General features: G+C 39.2%; 1 protein-coding gene across 8 annotated transcripts in view; it reads left to right on the top strand.

The window, feature by feature from the left end:
- The window catches only part of LOC144500456 (uncharacterized), a 230,807-nt gene that overhangs the window by 195,072 nt on the left and 17,878 nt on the right, over positions 1–17,857 (top strand). For 4 of the 8 annotated variants that reach the window (XR_013498979.1, XR_013498978.1, XR_013498977.1 and 1 more), the window contains exon 7: positions 1,861–1,932. The exons of the other annotated variants lie outside the window; for them this stretch is intronic. The gene's annotated coding sequence lies outside the window, so the exon portion shown is untranslated. The remainder of the gene's footprint in view (positions 1–1,860; positions 1,933–17,857) is intronic. 8 annotated transcript variants of the gene reach the window in all.

The following is a 17,857-nucleotide window of genomic DNA, read 5'->3' as shown; positions in this document are numbered from 1 at the left end:
ATCTTTCCTTAGATAAGGGGACTAAAACTGTTCACAGTATTCCAGGTGTGGTCTAACTCGTGCCTTGTATAGTTTTAGCAAGACTTCCCTATTTTTATAATCCATTCCCTTTGAAATAAAGGCGAACATACCATATGCAGCACAGTGGCACTGTGGTTAGCACTGTTGCCTTACAGCGCCAGAGACCCAGGTTCAATTCCCGGCTTGGGTCACTGTCTGTGCAGAGTTTGCACGTTTTCCCCATGTCTGCATGGTTTTCCTCCGGGTGCTCCGGTTTGCTCCCACAGTCCAAAAATGTGTGGGTTAGGTGGATTGGCCATGCTAAATTGCCCCACGATGTGTAGATTACGGGGATTAGCGTGGTAAATACATGGGGTTACGGGGATAAGGCCTGGGTAAGATGCTCTGTCAGAGAGTCAGTGCAGACTCCATGGGCTGACTGGCTTCCTTCTGCACTGTAGGGATTCTATGTTTTGTCCTTCCTATTAGCTGCTGAACTTGCATGCTAGTTTTTCGGTGATTCGGAGCTGCTCTTGCTCTTTTCTTGTCACTGTCAGAAATGCAGCAGAAGCTCCACTTATGCATGCAGAGTTTCTCTGCTCTTCTAAAAAAAATAACTCCAAGGAAATTCTGGGTCCAGAACTGGTTCTACCAGCTTTCCTTTACTCAGAATAACATTCCATCTGGTGCCCAAGCTAGGTCCAAGTAAATATTCAACATTTCCCTTTGCAACATTTGAAAAAGAGTGGGATGAATCTAGATTGAGAATAAATGTAATGAATTTAAAAATAATTGAATGCAAGGCGATGATTTGTGAGCTACCATAGAAATGGAGGGCAGCTGGTCTAGAACATGCAGCATTGTGGATTTTCACGGAGTACGCCTTGTGAAGAGCAGAGAGAAATTTTGCAAAATATTTCCATGGGTGATTAAAGCTGCTTTGTGGAAGATACCGATTTACACACAGGTAGTGGTGATTAGGCTCAAAAATACCCATCACTTTTACATTGATCAGCTTCACCGACCTATCAACTTCATACAGATCAAGCCATTCTCTCTGCAGTAACACATCTAGTTATGTCAGAACGTATTTATGATATCCATTTCAATGATTTTTCTTTCTAGTTTGTTCAACAAATCTATTATTACCATACGAATAAAATAGTATCTCCTAAATTAATATGTGTGCTTATTCAAGAAGACTTCACTGTAGTGAACAATTTGCCTGGATAATTTTTTTGAATTGCTTTTCTAATGTTGAAAACTTCCATGAGATAATCTCGAAGACATATTTATCAAAGATACAAGCACCAGTTCCTTCCCTTTCTATTTTATTTAGGAAATGCCCGAATACCAGAATAATTTTTATTGCTCACTTCTATCTCTCTCAGAAGATGATATGCGTTTGATATGATTATAATAGGTTAATTGCACTTATAATCCATACAGCTGGCAGAGTGAGTAATAATCATTTCTTCTGTCTAGGGTGGGCTTGAACTCCGGTTCCTCAGGAGAAAGGACATTGCATTAAGCACAAAGGCCTGTTGCTTTTGGTCCTTTATAAACTTGGAAATCAGTCTTTGTGATTTTCTTGAATTATTTAAAGTTTTGTGGTATTCATAACCTACTATTTATTTATATTTCTCTTGCTGACAATCAAATTTTTTTCAAAAATCAATGCTGATAGGGTCTGGAGCTTTTCACAGTCGTAAATCAAAAATGTTATAAATTTATGACACCAGAATCAGAGAACTAAAAAATACATATATATCTATCAAACAGTTTTATATTTTAGGCTGCAGTGACAGACCCCTAAGGCTGGTCTGCTTTTTTACTAATAAATGTTTACTTTTTTTGTAGATTCCTGAAGGGAATTAAAAGCTCTTGGAACACAGTACTTGAGGCTATGGAGAAAAAATGTTAGGCTTCTAAGTGAGTGTTATAGGATTCCAAAATGAATCCAATTTAAACTTTGAAAAATCACCAAGGTTCACTTGGTGTACTTGCTTCAATAAGAAGTGTTTGCATTGGGAATGTAAGAAAACCTGGACATTTTTAAGCTCAAACCTTTGACTGTTGTCGCCATGTTAAACAATGAAAGTGAGGTTGTGGTGGCTGCAAGAAGTAAATGCATAATTTGTATGAATGTGATTCTGATCAGTGAGTAAGGACAGGACAGAGTGGAAGTAAACTGAAAAATAGGTAATTTTTAATGTGCCCATATTTACAGCTTCTTCATCAAAAAAATTCAAATTGCAATTAAAGTAATCCTAAAAATATAAAATGCACAGATTAATACAAATGAAGATCTTATGAGGGCAGTAGACAAGAGATGCTAAAGGCCACAAGTGATACAATGACCAATCAGTGGTAAATCTTCACAAATCAGACATATAAGAATATGATATGAATATGAAAAGAATTGGCCTCTGAATATCATTTTGTGAATGAACAAAGTAACATATGGGGATTTTTATGAGGACTAACTACATTAAAAAGATCATGAGGAATGTAAATGGTATAGTGAGACAGTGCAACAGGTTAGAAAGGCCAAAAGGGTACATGAAACCATGCAAATAATATAAAAAGAAATGTGTATATACCAAGTAAAAGGATAAGTAATGAGAAGCTAGAATCCCTCAGGGATGAAGAAGAAAATCTTGCTGTGAAAATATCTAAATATTTTGCATCAAATTTTACAAATGATGATGAATCCTGACCACAATTTTTCAACCGTCATTAATAATAGCCAACCAGTTAGTCTAACATTGGCTGTGGGCAAAGCCCTAGAAAGCATAATTGAATTGAAGATCAAATTAGTGAACATTTAGTGATGCATGGGTTTCAAAGAAAACTACCACAGATGTGTTAAAGGCAAGTTAGATTTGACAAATTAATTTTTTAAAGAAGTGATTGATTATATAAATAAAAGGGTGCAGTAGATGTGTAAATAGATTCTTCAAAAGGTGTGTGATAAAATGTTCTCACAGACGACATGTAACAAAAATAAAGATGTACGGCAGAGGAAATGTAGCAGCATAGATAGAAAGTTGGCTGATGGAAGAGAAAAAATCAGAAAGGGAACTAAGTGAGAAAGGAGGAAGATATAATGAGTAGCAGCAGAGGAAGCTCAAGATTAGGATGACTGGGCGCTGAGCAAAACCAGAGGGGCATATAAAGAGCAAGCAGCAGAGTATCCCTGAGATCAGGAGGAACAGGAACTGAATGTGACTAGAGGGGGAATATGTAACAGTTGGTTTAAGATGGGAAGATGGCATTCAAATCAAATAATTGAAAATATTCAAAATCTGATGTCACGGGAAAGCAGCTAAGAGTTGGTTGATGAGTATTTCATTTTTTTCTCTAAATTAAGGTATTGTTTTAAACTAAGAGCTTGGAACACAAAAAATTAAATCGGGGTAAGTAAAACAGTCATGAATTCATATTAGGAGTATTGGCACAGAGCAACTTCACTTGAGTGCAGATTTCACCAGAGTGCGAGGGACTTTGGCGAGTGTGGGCATTCGGTGAGGTTGGGTAAGAGGTTCTGCTTGACAGAGGCTAAATTAAAAAGTAGAACCACAAAGGTAATAACCTTTGGATTTCTGACTGAGCCCAGAGAAAATTGGCATAGAATCAACAAGATCAGAGATTTGATTGTATGGCTCAAAGATTGGCTTGGATAAAATGGGTGTTGATTTATGGGGCACTGGCAGCAGCACTGGGGAAGGAGGGAACTGTTCCTTTGGAACAGGCCTCACTGGAACCGTGCTGGGAGCAGTGTCCTGGTGAATTAAATTAATAGGGTTGTAGATAGGGCTTTAAACTAAATCGTTGGGAACGAGGGTTAAGAAAAATTTTAAAAATTAAAGACAAAAGACTGGGCAATAATGCAGGGTAGCAATATCAATAATTTACAGAGAGGAAAGGTTTAATTTAAACAGCCCTGACTTTTCCTCTCACCAGCCATCCATAAACAGAAAGGTGTTTTGATTTTGATTTCCCTCTTTATATGCGGTGGTAATTTTTCCCAAACCCTCTGTTTTGCTGTGATCCAATTTCTATTAATAACCCCACAGTAAACTCGAGATAGGGTTAGTTTATTCGCACACACTCAAGCACAAGAGGAGAGTTGCAACGTTGTCTCCTTTTCACTCATACAATAAGAAAAGGGGGAATAGGGAAAGATTTACCGGTCAAAGACCACAGAGTAAAGAATTATTGATTCACATCAGTTCAGAGTCCAGAATAAAAAGTCCAATAGAGTATTCCTTCACAGAGGTCAATGGGTTGGAAACCATGCTGAATAATTAATTTTTCCAGTTGAGTTGACTCTCACAATGAGATGGGCACACAGAGATAAATTAGTCTTCTAGGCAATGGTATTGCAGTTCAGAACTCCCAGCAGAATAAGTATAGATGGCAAGGGGTGAGGGTGGGGATGGGGGGCAGGCATTCAAACCTGGATAGAGCCCTTTTTCTGAGCTGCTATTTGCAAATGGAAGATGGCAGACTCTGCAGCTCCACAAGGCAATATTCCAGGCTCCTTCAGCTCTCGCATGACTCCCGCCTCACCACTTTGATTTTGACAAAGAGTGCATATTCCTTTGGGTTCTTGAGAGTGTTAATGTTCCAACCATTAGGAATTTTAAAAAAGTTTCAGGGCTCATTGTCCTAGCACACTCCAGTGGCCAGGCCTGTCTAATGAAATGTAGATGGCCTTTGTATAATTACCTTTGAATTTTATCTCTGAGTGAGTGCGGGAGAGAGTGAGTGCGGGAGAGAGTGAGTGCGGGAGAGAGTGAGCCGCACTCGTGGGCCGAAGGGCCTGTTCCTGTGCTGTACTGTTCTAAGCTCTAACGTGGGTTGCAAAGTATATCTTAAGCTACATTGGTCTCAGAAGTACACACAGGCTGGCCATGTAGTAAGACACATCCGCTCTGACCCTAGTGACTTTCTGTGGATTTCTCCTCAAAATCCCCCCAGGTAATTGTTTTTTAAGTTTTATTTATTAGTCACAAGTAGCCTTACAGGAGATACAGGATCTTTAGCGTATCTTCAGAGAGAACAAGGTACAAATTTATTTGATACTGTAAATTAGTTTGAAGATCACAACCAGCCATAATTTCATTCATTTGTAAAAGGTCATTGTCCAGTTTTAAAATTTTAAGAAGTAGCCATGATGAAACATAATATATATTTCAGAAAAATGGAGTCTGAGGTCTTAGCTCCATTACAATAATGATAATACTAGTGTAATAGAAAGGGATAGAATGTGTGTTACAATCTCAGTTGATGTTATAATTTGGGGGGGAGCGGAAGATCCCGGAATGAAACCCTGGCTCAAATGATCATAATTTTTGCTTTTTCTTAGAAAACTTGGAGGAACAGAATCAAAAGGCCATTAATTAGTTTCAACAACAAGAAAAAAATTATGAAACATGTAAAGGTTAATTATGATACAACATTCCTTTACTCCCCGCTTAGCTTCACAAACATACACAAATGTTAAGGTTAACATAAATATGCAAGGAATAGAGGGATATGGACCAAAGGCGTGAAGAAGGGATTAGTTTAATTTGTCATCATGTTCGGCACAGCATCGTGGGCCGAAGGGCCTGTTCCTGTGCTGTACTGTTCTAAGCTCTAACATGGATTGCAAAGTATATCTTAAGCTACATTGGTCTCAGAAGTACACACAGGCTGGCCATGTAGTAAGACACATCCGCTCTGACCCTAGTGACTTTCTGTGGATTTCTCCTCAAAATCCCCCCAGGTAATTGTTTTGTAAGTTTTATTTATTAGTCACAAGTAGGCTTACATTAACACTGCAATGAGGTTACTGTGATTATACCCCAGTTGGCACACTCCGGCACCTGTTCGGGTACACTGAGGGAGAATTTAGCATGGCCAGTGCACCTAACCAGCATATGTTTCAGACTGTGGGAGGAAACCGGAGCACCCAGAGGAAACCCATGTGGACACGGGGAGAATGTGCAGACTCTGCACTGAAAATGACCCAAGCCGGGAATCGAACTCGGGTCCCTGGTGCTGTGAAGCAGCACTGCTAACCACCATACCACTGTGTGTCACTTGAGAGCTTCCAAACCCCACTCCCAAAAACTACATATTTCAAAATCTGCTTTCTCAACAATGCTTTCCATCAGCTGTTTGCATTACAAATCAATTCTAAGTTTTCAAAACTACTCTTTGAAACAAAGCTTCTGCTCCACTTTTAACAAAGAATCCAGCATCCAGATTTTCCCCCTTCAGGATTTCTTTGACTTGACTATTGCACCAATTCTTCACAATTGCTTTAGTTATTAATTCCCAGACTGTATTCAGATGACATCAAACTTTTGATTTACCTCTGAAGTCTGCTTTACCATTTTAAATCTGGTTACCAGCTGTCTCTTTAACTCAGAACACTTCATCTGCTTTTCCTTGATTTCTCCTGAACAAGACCTTGTTCACCTTCTTGTTTTCTGTTCTCTTATCTTCAGCCTTCCTAAGACATTTTTCTGTCCAAATTCCCTGGTTGTCTGGACTTTATCTGGTTCAGTAGGAAGTCTGATTTTTTTTCAACTCCTTTGGCCAGTCCAGGTTTCATTCTGGCAGAGTTGAGAGATGTTCACTCTCCAGTGTCCTGTCTCTAATTGCAAACAAATTTAGCTAATTAAATTCAAAAAACCTTTCTGCAATAAAAGGGCCCCCAGTTGCTAAGCAGCAATTCCATGCTTCTCCAACCTCATATTTAAGGCCTGCAGTGGTACGGTGGTTAGCACTGCTACCTCACAGCACCAGTGTCCCAGGTTCGATTCCTGGCTTGGGTCATTGCCTGTGCAGAATCTGCACGTTCTCCTCGTGTCTGCATATGTTTCCTCTGGCCACTCCGGTTTCCTCCTACAGTCTGAAAGATGTGCTGTTTAGGTGCATTAGCCATGCTAAATTCTCCCTCAGTGTACCCAAACAAGCGCCAGAGTGTGATTAGGGGATTTTCACAGTAACTTCATCGCAGTGTTAATGTTGAACCTACTTGGGACACTGATAATAAAAAATGATAATAAATTTGCTTTTCGTTCTGTAATCCTTTCTAAACACGATAGAAGCACACACAGTTGGAACTGAGCAAACTCCCACACATCAAACACATTTTACCAGCATGAATCTAATTATTGGATTACCCTTCCTTAACACAGAAACACTAAATTAAACCTGCTTAAAACTTTACCTTACTTCTAATATTTAACAATACAATTGTAAATCCCTTAAAACTACCCTTGCTTTCCTAACATGTGTAAGGGGACACTACCAAATAGGGTTATATAGGGAAAAAGAGTAGAAAGACAAAATTTAAGGCTCTTCATCTGAATGCACACAGCATTTGTAACAAGGTAGATAAAAGGATGGAATAATAGAAATAAATGTGTATGATCTCATTGCCATTACAGTGACATGTTTCAACTCAACAGATTATGAATCTTTGGAATTCACTACCCAGAGAGCTATGGAGACTGATTCATTTTATATATTCAAGGCTAGATCTTTGAACTGTTGGGGAGTCAAAGGGATGGATTTTATAGCCTCCAGCTGGGTGTGTTTTCAGAGAGGGGGCACAAAAATACGAGAGGTGCCAGCCCACCACCTTCCTGCCCACCGCCAAGCTGTCTTCATAATACGCTAAGTAGGTGCACGCTGAAATCAGCAACCTTTCCACCATATTTAAATAAATAATTCAAGGTCACTTCAGCTTGTTTCCAAGTCAATTGACCAGGATATTACACTGCCCACGGTTTGGAAAGTTGACTTGGGCAGATAGGCACGAATAGGGCAGTACAATCTCTGAGCTCTTAAACAAGAGTGGGAAGGAAGGATGCCCCCCCCCCCCAACAGCCCCCAAGATTTTGCCCCTCCCCCTTGTTCTTGCTGCCTACTCTCCAAAGCCCAGCCCCCAACTCACCTCTTCCCATTCCCTGTCCCCTCGGATCCTCCACTGCTCTAAAAGCCTAGGGCTCTCACTTAGCTTAGCCAGTCAGCAGGGTGGATTTCTTTCTGGTGCGTTAGTTGTCGGCTGACTTTCTTTCTGGGGATTAGCAGTAGTTCAAACCCCTCTGCCCTTCAGTAAAATACAACCCAAGCATTATATGAACAAATCGAAAGTGGCGTTGAAGCCAAGATCTGATGAACCATGACGACTTTGTTGAATGGTGGAGGAGACTTGAAGGGCTATAGGGCGTACCCCTGTCCCTATGTTTTATATTCTGAGAAGTTGAACAAAACTAAAAGCAGTTAGATAAATCAATAAAATTAATACATCAACAAATATGTTTTCATCATGTTAGCGTAACAGGTCATGTTGACTAAAAAACAGCTAACTGACTTTGATGACTTCAAACAATTGATCAAATACATGGAAGAAATTAATTGTATCAAGAATTGCATTTAAATGCCAAAGGTGACTTGCAACAGGAATTTCTTTTTCACAATCATGTCTCCCATTTTGGCTGAACTTTGGCTTTGAGAATTGTTGGTATTATTGATATCACAGAAGAATACATAACGCATAATAGATGACAATGTTATTGCTTGGATTTGTGATTTAAATTTAAGTACAATTAATCATCAATACTGTGGTTTAATTTTAATAGAAAGGGAGCAATCTATGTTATGGTCACAATGTAATTGCTCCATATGTGAACCAAAACTGAGATAATTATGTTTCCATTCAGCTTATCTAGTTGTCCACAACTGATTTGTAAAATCAGTTCAATAATTCTGATCATTTGGTGACTAACACCAGAAAACCCAACTGTTTCAGTAATTCAGTAATGGACATATATGTCCATCCTCATCATTTTTGAGTGGTTGGGGGTAAAATTAGACTTTGGCAGTAACAGAAAATGCACAATAGTGAAAGGCATCTCAGTTTTATACCTGTCCAACTTTCTTTTCTCCTTCTGCTCCTTCTAGTTCCATATTCTGGTAACTAAATAGATCTTTGCTCTCTATGTGTAGCAGCCAGGGGTCCTTTTAATGACCACTAGTTTGGCTGTCCGGGTAAGAAAACTCATTGCAGCATGCATTGTTGAAAAGGAATTTGCATAGGCAGTAGTCCTAACACCTGCTTCAGGGTGAGCATCCTGAACTAATAACAATATGACATGCTACACGTGCCTGGCACAAAATGAGCATGCACACATCATATACCATATCAAAACATGCAATGCCTTAAAACATGTGCTGTACGGTCAAAATTCTAGGTCATAATCTTACCTACACCTTTTCTTGTGTATGATTTAATGGGTGACATCACAAATGGTATGACTAGCAGCATAATGTCTTTTCTGTAATATGGTGAGTTAAAAGCTCGTTCTCCAGATAGGAACAAATTAATGCTCTGCCACGGCTCAGTATTATCCTGAAATTTGTGCTTTATGTTGCAATATACAGCCTGAGATTCTCCTTGCTTCATTTACCTCTACTTCTATGCAGACAATTTTAACAATCTAAACACCAGTATTCACAACCCTTCTTTCTGTATCCTCCAGTATACTACAGATGAATACCATTTTGTTTATAGTTTCTAACTTTTTATTTTTCCCTACTTTCATCATTTTGTACCTATTGACATTGAATATCATTTGACATTCTCGCCAAACTCTCCAATCTATTTAGATCATCTCAGCATCTGATCAACCTACTCTTGACTGTTTGCAACCCCTCCCCTATCTGCAACCTTGGTGTCATCAGCAGATTTTCATAGTTTTGTTTCTGCCAACCAAATAACTAATACACCAAGTAAACATTGACACCGGAATTCTACGGAAATGTCCATTGACTTCGGGCGGGAATTTCCGGTCTCTCGAGCGAGGTCGTAAAATCCTGCCCCAAAAGTCTGCTGTAGATTCTTGATGTTTGCTGCTAGTAATTTCCTGCCACTCCACCAGTGCTCCGTCCATAACCTGTCTGTCTTCTTTGATGTAACCAATTGTTAATCCACTTAAATAACTGCTGGCCTGCTGGCCTTTTGATAGAAAAGGCTTTTCTGCCTTTTCTATCAAAACCCTAATTGAAGTTTAGATAAATAATATCGCAGCTCTGAATATCTTTCCCAAAATATTCTAACAGCTGAGTCAAACCTGATCTTTGTGCTCTGAAGTTCTGCTGACTTGGGGATGACTTCGTGTTTCTCTAAGTATCTCACAATATCCTTTCTAACAACAACAACTTACATTTATATACCTACTTTAAAATAGTAAAACATCTCTGTAAGCTTCACAGAGTTATCAGACATAATTTAACATAAGATATTAGGACAGATAACTGAAATCTTACTCAAAGAGGTAGGGTCTTAAAGGAAAGAGAGGCAGAGATTGGGAAAATTTAAAGGAGGGAATTCCAGAGCTTGGTGCTTCAATAGTTGAATAATGGAGTGATTAAAATTGAGGATGCCAATGTGATTAGAATTGGAGAACACATATCTCAGAGGGTTGTAGAACTGGAAGACATTGTAAAGATAAGAAGGGGGTGAGGTCCTGGGAGGATTTGAAAACAAGGATGAGAATTTTAGAATCAAGTTGTACCTCAACCAGGTGCCAATGTAGGTCAGCGAACTTAGTGCAAATTAGGATAAGACAACAGTGTTTTGGACAGGTTTAAGTTTATGGAAAGTGGAGATTGTGTGATTGGCTAGGATTGCATTGGAGTAGTCATGCCTAGAGGTAACAAAGGCATGGCTTCAGCTTTCAGCAGCAGAGAGCTGGGACAGAGTGGTGTCAGATGATGTCACTAAGGTGGAAGTAGCCATTCTTAGCGATGACATGAATATATGTTCAAAATCTAATCTCAGGATTGGACACATCACCAAAGTTGCAAACAGTCTGGTTAAGCCTAAGACAGTTGCCAGGGAAAGGAATGGAGTTGGTGACTAGGGAAGGGAGTTTGAATTGGAGAACAGTGACACAATCACTCATATTGTTAGTTGGAGGAAATTTCTGTTCATCCAGTACTGGATATTAGACAAGCAGTCTGACAATTTAGAAGTTGAGAAAGATTTGAGTGCTTGCAGTATGCATGTAGAACTTCATATGTTTTCAGGTGATGGTGCAAAGAGGCAGGTAAGAAGTATTCTTAAGGATAGCCTCTAATATTTTATCTACAAAAGGTACTGGGCACATTGGTCGCTAGTTTCCAAGACATTCTTTTTGCCCATTTTGAAATGTAGGTGTTTTTTTTACAATACTTAGATGCAAGTCCAATGCATATTTTCTTTGACCATTTTCTAAAGTGCTATCATGTGCCGGACATTTGACCTCAGGGTCTTATTCTGTTTCAATGCCTTTAGTCTTTTCCATTACTCATTTATCAATCATTATTATTTTCCTTAAAATTTTCTCATTTTCCAGAAAATTAACTCTCACTTCCAAGAAAATATCAGAAAAATTGTTCGTAATATCCACCATTTATCAATTGCTTAATCCTGCATCTTATCTGTGCCTTTCAAAGACCCAAGTATTTTCTTGCATCTATTTAATCAGATGTAGTTATAGAAGTCTTTATAAGTTTTCTTTAGTAGGAATATATTGATTCACATGAAACTGTTAACACATTACCCATGAGAACAGGGGTGGGCTCTTAGGAGGCCAGTGAATGAACCTGATTGTCACTGGATGAACTGTAAAACATTGACGCTATGCTTGGTTACATTATTTGAAATAATTGTCAGTAGCTTTTGGATTTTGAATATCCATTGACTTGAAAGTGACTAACATCAAGATAGTCTCGGTAATATGTCTGAAAATATCAATTGACGTCTTTGTTCAGTGAGCCACATATGCCATGCATTTGCTATTAGATGGTGAAATCTGCACTGAGTAATTCTTTCCCACCTCTCACATGCTTATTTGTTCTTTTGATGTTTTGTCTTGAACAACACCATTTCTTCCGACTGAAAAGGGCCGAAACAATGCATTAGAGTTACAGTACAGAGCTCAATCTGTAAAAACTATCAAGAAAAAACACTAGCCAATTTATTGAAGATGAGATGAAAGCAGAAAAATATAATACAAAAATTGACCAGCTCTAAAATGAAGAAAATAGAGCAGTAAAGGGTATTGTAATATGCCCAAGTCTTAGCAAATGCAGAAAACATGAAATGCTATTGAATCCTCCTTTGAAATTGATATAGTCGCATTACTAAACAACAGAATTAGGTTAGCTAGTCAATTATTTGGGAAAACAAACAAGAAAGGAACCAAAGAAAAAATAAATGCATAAATAGTCTCATTCAGGAGATGAAAAAGGTGGGAAAAAGTTAAGTTTACATCAAAGCTAGATTCGCATTGATAAATCTGGAAGCACAGTGACAAATCTAATCTGCTTTACATGGTCAACAGGTTAACAATTTTTTTACTGAACGTGCACAAAATCTGGAAGGAACAAAGGTAACATCTTTATTGAGATGGTGACTCCAATTAATATTAAGGCAAAATCAAACTGCAACACTTGTCCAGTGAAACTCAAGTACAGCTAAGGCTTTTTTTACTCATATAATCATTGAGGATAAGATCATTGGAGGGTTCATATTTCACCCCAACAAATTATTTTTTAAATGTTTTAACTATGCAGCATCTTTACATTGAATGTTATATTTTTCTCACTGTTCTGGTTACCTATGTGCTTCAGTTATCTCGAGGTAAAAGCTATATTTCCTTCATCCAGTTTATATGTGTGTTAGGTGTGTATTTGTGCCTTGTGTTGCTGATATGTCATTGAGCCTACAGACTCCACTAATAGTAATGAAACATTTTGAAGTAATGAAATATTGATTTTTCTTCTTCGAGAAATTGAAAAGAACACAATAACATTTAAAGGGCGGGCAGCCTGGTAGTTTCAGTGGTTAAGCACTTGACTCTCAATCCTTCTTAAGATCCAGGAAAACCCTCTTAGAAATGGTCACTAAAAAATTCTGACAGTTTTTAACTATTCACGTCTTTTAAAATGTGTCTGCAGAAATGGTGAAGTGTAGTTTTTAATATGCAGAAAATGAGACTATCATAGAATCATAGAAACCCTACAGTGCAGAAGGAGGCCATTCGGCCCATCGAGTCTGCACCGACCACAATCCCACCCAGGCCCTACCCCCACATATTTTACCCGCTAATCCCTCTAACCTACACATCCCAGGACTCTAAGGGGCAATTTTTAACCTGGCCAATCAACCTAGCCCGCACATCTTTGGACTGTGGGAGGAAACCGGAGCACCCGGAGGAAACCCACGCAGACACGAGGAGAATGTGCAAACTCCACACAGATAGTGACCCGAGCCGGGAATCGAACCCGGGACCCTGGAGCTGTGAAGCGGCAGTGCTAACCACTGTGCTACCGTGCAACCAACTATTTTAATAATTATATTCCCTTCCATCATTGCTCCCCTCCGCTTCCTCTTTTAAGGCAATGAATCCAACTGAGATTCTTTTATCACAGATGGTAGTCACACGCTGACATCGCATCTTAGTAGATTTCTTCAAGCACTGATGAATTGTCTGACCATTGGATGAGCCATCATAACTGAGCCCAAACCTACTATAACCTCATATGCAGACACACACTTTGGAGGAGAAAGCTTGGATGACAATCAAGAGCAGCACATAATAGCTCAGGGACATTGAAACCAATTGCAACTTTATTATAACTTAATAAACTCAACACAAACCTGAGCCTGTGGCCATCCAGGTCTTAATGTCTCAGCAACATGTCATGCCTTTATTTGTTGAGCTTTTGAGTGAGGGGAATTGAGCTAACTAACAAACTCTTTCTCATGTTTAAATGTTTATTTTCCTACATATTCCTCTAGGCTTTCCCAATTGAGAAAGTAGGTGAATAACCTGCCACAAGTTGTTAAAGGAGGTTTGCAAAAGCAGAGCAAGAAGACTTGTCCATTACCTTACTTTTTTTATTCATCTCAGCATTCTGGTGTGAATTTACAGTCATGTCATCCCACCAAGTAACCTAAGTTCGAGATCATGAACAAGATTCTCTGGTCTTCGCCCAGTGTTTTTCTCAGCAGCGGGAGACGGTGCGCCATTTACGTACAGCGGGATCTCCTGGTCCCACTGCTGTCAATGGGAATTTCCATTGAATTCACCCATGCTGCTGGAAAACCCAGCAGAGAATCCCAACAGCATGAACAACTAGAAAATTCCAGCCGGAAGCTTTGTTTTGAGAGCTGAAAGTTCACAACAATGTTAACAATAACTTTTTCATCATTCTTATTCATTGACAGCATGATGGCACAGTGGTTAGCACTGCTGCCTCACAGCGCCAGGGACCCAGGTTCAATTTTGGCCTTGGGTGATGGTGTGGAGTTTGCACATTCTCCCCATGTCTGCACACGTTTCCTCCAGGTGTTTTGGATTCCTCCCACAGCCCAAAGATATGCAGGTTAGGTGGATTAGCTATGGTAAATACATGGGATAGGACAGCGGGTGGCCTGGCTAAGGTGTTCTTTTGGAGAGTTGGTGCAAATTTGATGAGGCCGAATGGCATCCTTCTACACTGTAGGGATTCTGTGATTGTCATTGTTGCAGCTAAAACATATAATGGAGCATCAGTTACATAGAACATGTTGCTAAGGAAACTGAAAGATTTAGAAACAGTTACCCAAGGTTAAAGACTAAAGAAGTGGGACAAGTAGCAAATGCGCAAATGAAAAACTGATGTCAGTGAAATAAAAACTTCATTTAAACACGTTGCACTAACATCACCTTGCTTTAAATTTTTCACTTTATGCTAGGCTTATTCAGGTGTCATACATCAAGCTTATGTTATGAAGCCTTATAACGATGGGTGATTCAATTAAATGAGGCTTGCAAATGGTTGTAGCATGCTCTCTACCAACTTCCATAAATCATTGCTTGCAAGATGGGGCAAGATACTCTGTGAATCCAAGCATGTGAGAATAATTATTTACTGTTTACCACCTGCACATGCCACCTGTGAAGCACTGCAGATCAGACAGCGCCATGTAAAATCAGAGCTTGTAAGTATAACAGACCTGTATCAATATGTAATGTAAGATTTCATTGTGAATTACTCACTGAGCTACAGCTGATCCTTCCAAAAACAGTTGCCAATTTATATGCTGAGTATAAAATATCGGTGGCTGCCATTTTGAAATGTGAGAAAAAACAGAACAATAGTTTAAATATTTAATGAAATAATTCTACAACAATAGATTAAACCACAATCATAACATTTTTAAAATTGTCAAATTCATAATCTTTGGCGTCCGTGCGAAGAGTTCAACCTGAGTCACTTTGGCTGTGGCATCATTGATGATGAATTGTTGGAAACTGATAGTTTTGGCATCAAGGTCTTTTGGTAGTCTCTGAATGATTTTGGTCTTCTGCCACAATACTGGACAAGTTTTGTTCCATTAAGCAGCTCTGCCAACTAGCTGATGCTCTGAAATCTTTCTTGGACTTGGGGTTTGATTTGGCCCATTTTAGCATGAATATACACATTGCATTTCTGGTCACAATGCAACCATTGTGATGATTTTCAAGGGCCCATTCTAATGCATACTTCTCAAATGGCCTGTCCCTGATCTCATGACACATATGGTCTTGGGGACATCTTCTTCGGGGTGAATTCTTTCTTCCTGTAGTAGTGTAACGCACTTCTGACATCATCAAGACGCTTCAGGCATAATTAGGAACAAAAGGCATTTATTGATAAAGAGAAACTTGGTACAAGGGTTTACAGCCCTAGGCTTCCTTGCCTTACATGCTTACTACATGGCTTCCAGGTGTATTCTGTCCAAGAAAGGATTCCACCCTCTGGAGTGATCACTTGCTCTTGGGTCCCTCAAGCAGGTGACTTTCTTCTGCTGTCTTGTCTTAAAGAAACAGACACCACAATCACTCCCCTTGTTTTATACATTCTCCAAAATCGATTTACTCAAACCCACATTCTAAATAAACGTTATACACACAAGTTAGACATTTGCAAATTGATGTAGCGATTGTATAAAGAAAGTAAAAAGTTTTCACTAACATTGAATTCCCTTGCTGTAGTATAGTTATTTGAAAAGTTAGCAAACGTTACTACTTTTAGCTTGAAACCAGCTTCGTACTTCACTCCTTTTGTAGGAGGACCAATTTCTGTCCATCAGTTGCCATGCGCAGTCTGCCCTCTGCAGTGTGTCTTAAACTCCTGCGCATCTTCTTGGCAACGTATTGTCTGCTTGATTCCGTGCATTGACTCATAAGGTGAGTATATCTCTAAATAATTCCCTTCAAAGTTCTTTTAAACTTTCCCTTATCAGTCTCTTTTTTTTATTTTATGGATGTGGGCATTGCTGCCAAAGCCAACATCTGTTGCCAATTTCTAATTGTATTAAGACTGAACATTTCGGAAGACAATTAAGAGTCAACCACATTGCTGTGGGCTGGAGTCACATGTAGGCCAGAGCAGGTAAGGATGGAAGTTATCCAGATGGGTCTTTATATCGTTATCTTACTGAGACTGGATTTATAGTTCCAGATTTATTAATTGAATTCAAATTCCACCAGCTGCCAAGTGGGATTTGCACCCGTATCCCCAGAAATGGATTACTAGTCCAGTGACACTCCCACTATGCCACCAACATCCCCAATCTCATACCAGTATTTAGCCTTGGATGGAGTTAAAATTTTGAGCTGAAAAATTGAGGCGAACTTCTAATGCGAAGATAGCCCTGAACATGCATTTATTATTTGAAAAATAGGGTCTACTTACATGCCAAAAATAGGTCCAAATATGCTTTTTGACTTATAGCCCAGATTGATTTATATTCCCCGTATGTTATCCTATTTTATGCAAGAACTACTGTTAACAATTTTAACAGATGATTGTTAAACACTTTTGTACAACATTGTTAACATTGTTTAAATGTATAACATTTCTGCTGAAATAACAGGAAAAGGAATGTCACGTGAGCACAAGAGGAATTTGGTCACTATTAATTATGATTCCTATTTGGAACCTTAATAAGGGGAAAATGTCATTTGAAGATTCAGTTCCTACCTTCAACACGAATTCTTGAAATGGAGTCCATTGTGGTAAAGTTATTTAGCTCGTTCATTTTTTGCATGGTTGACCATGGAATCTGCTGTAGTTTTATTACATCCATTTATGCATTGTTTTATCTATTCAGTTTCAAAACATCAGGGCTGCCATAATGTGTATTCCAACAGAAAATAAATAGCCCTCTGCAGAGTTTACTAACATCAATATATGTGCTTGCCAACATATGTTGTTCCTTTGTCTCCAGAGAGGTCTTTCTGTGTAAGTTACATCTACTTTGCAATTAGCACAGGCCAAAGTTATCAATATTGACCTAGTGCTGCAGATGGATTCATATATTGTGTGCAATTTTATATCCATGTATCCCCTAAAGTAATGTGTCACTCAAATACCATCAGCTGGACACCCACGTTGCCAAGTATCAACCTCTTTCAAGATAGACTTTGGGGTCAAAACATATTTTTTTCTTTATTCAAAGTATATTTTGACAGGGTGCAGCTTATGATTTAAATTTCAATGAGGGTGGGATCTTCCGGCACTTCCTGCCAGTGAGATCTTCCGGCGCTTCCTGCCAGTGAGACCTTCCGGTCCCATTAAAGTTGACCGGAGATGGGTGAGCCAAGAAAATTGTCATTGACTTCAGTGGGACTGGAAGAACCCACTGGAAGCCAGCAGTGAGCTGCCTCCATCATGGGAAAACCTGCTGTTGGGGTGGTGGGGGTGGGGGGGGGGGGGGGGGGGCAGGGGGGGGGGCGGGGGGGGGTGGGGAGATATTCTGGCCACAAATAAT

This window comes from Mustelus asterias, chromosome 11 (genome assembly GCF_964213995.1).
Source record: "Mustelus asterias chromosome 11, sMusAst1.hap1.1, whole genome shotgun sequence".
Taxonomy (NCBI): Eukaryota; Metazoa; Chordata; class Chondrichthyes; order Carcharhiniformes; family Triakidae; genus Mustelus; species Mustelus asterias.
The sequence above is the reverse complement of the archived record's forward strand: the minus strand, read 5'-3'. Positions and strand labels throughout refer to the sequence as shown.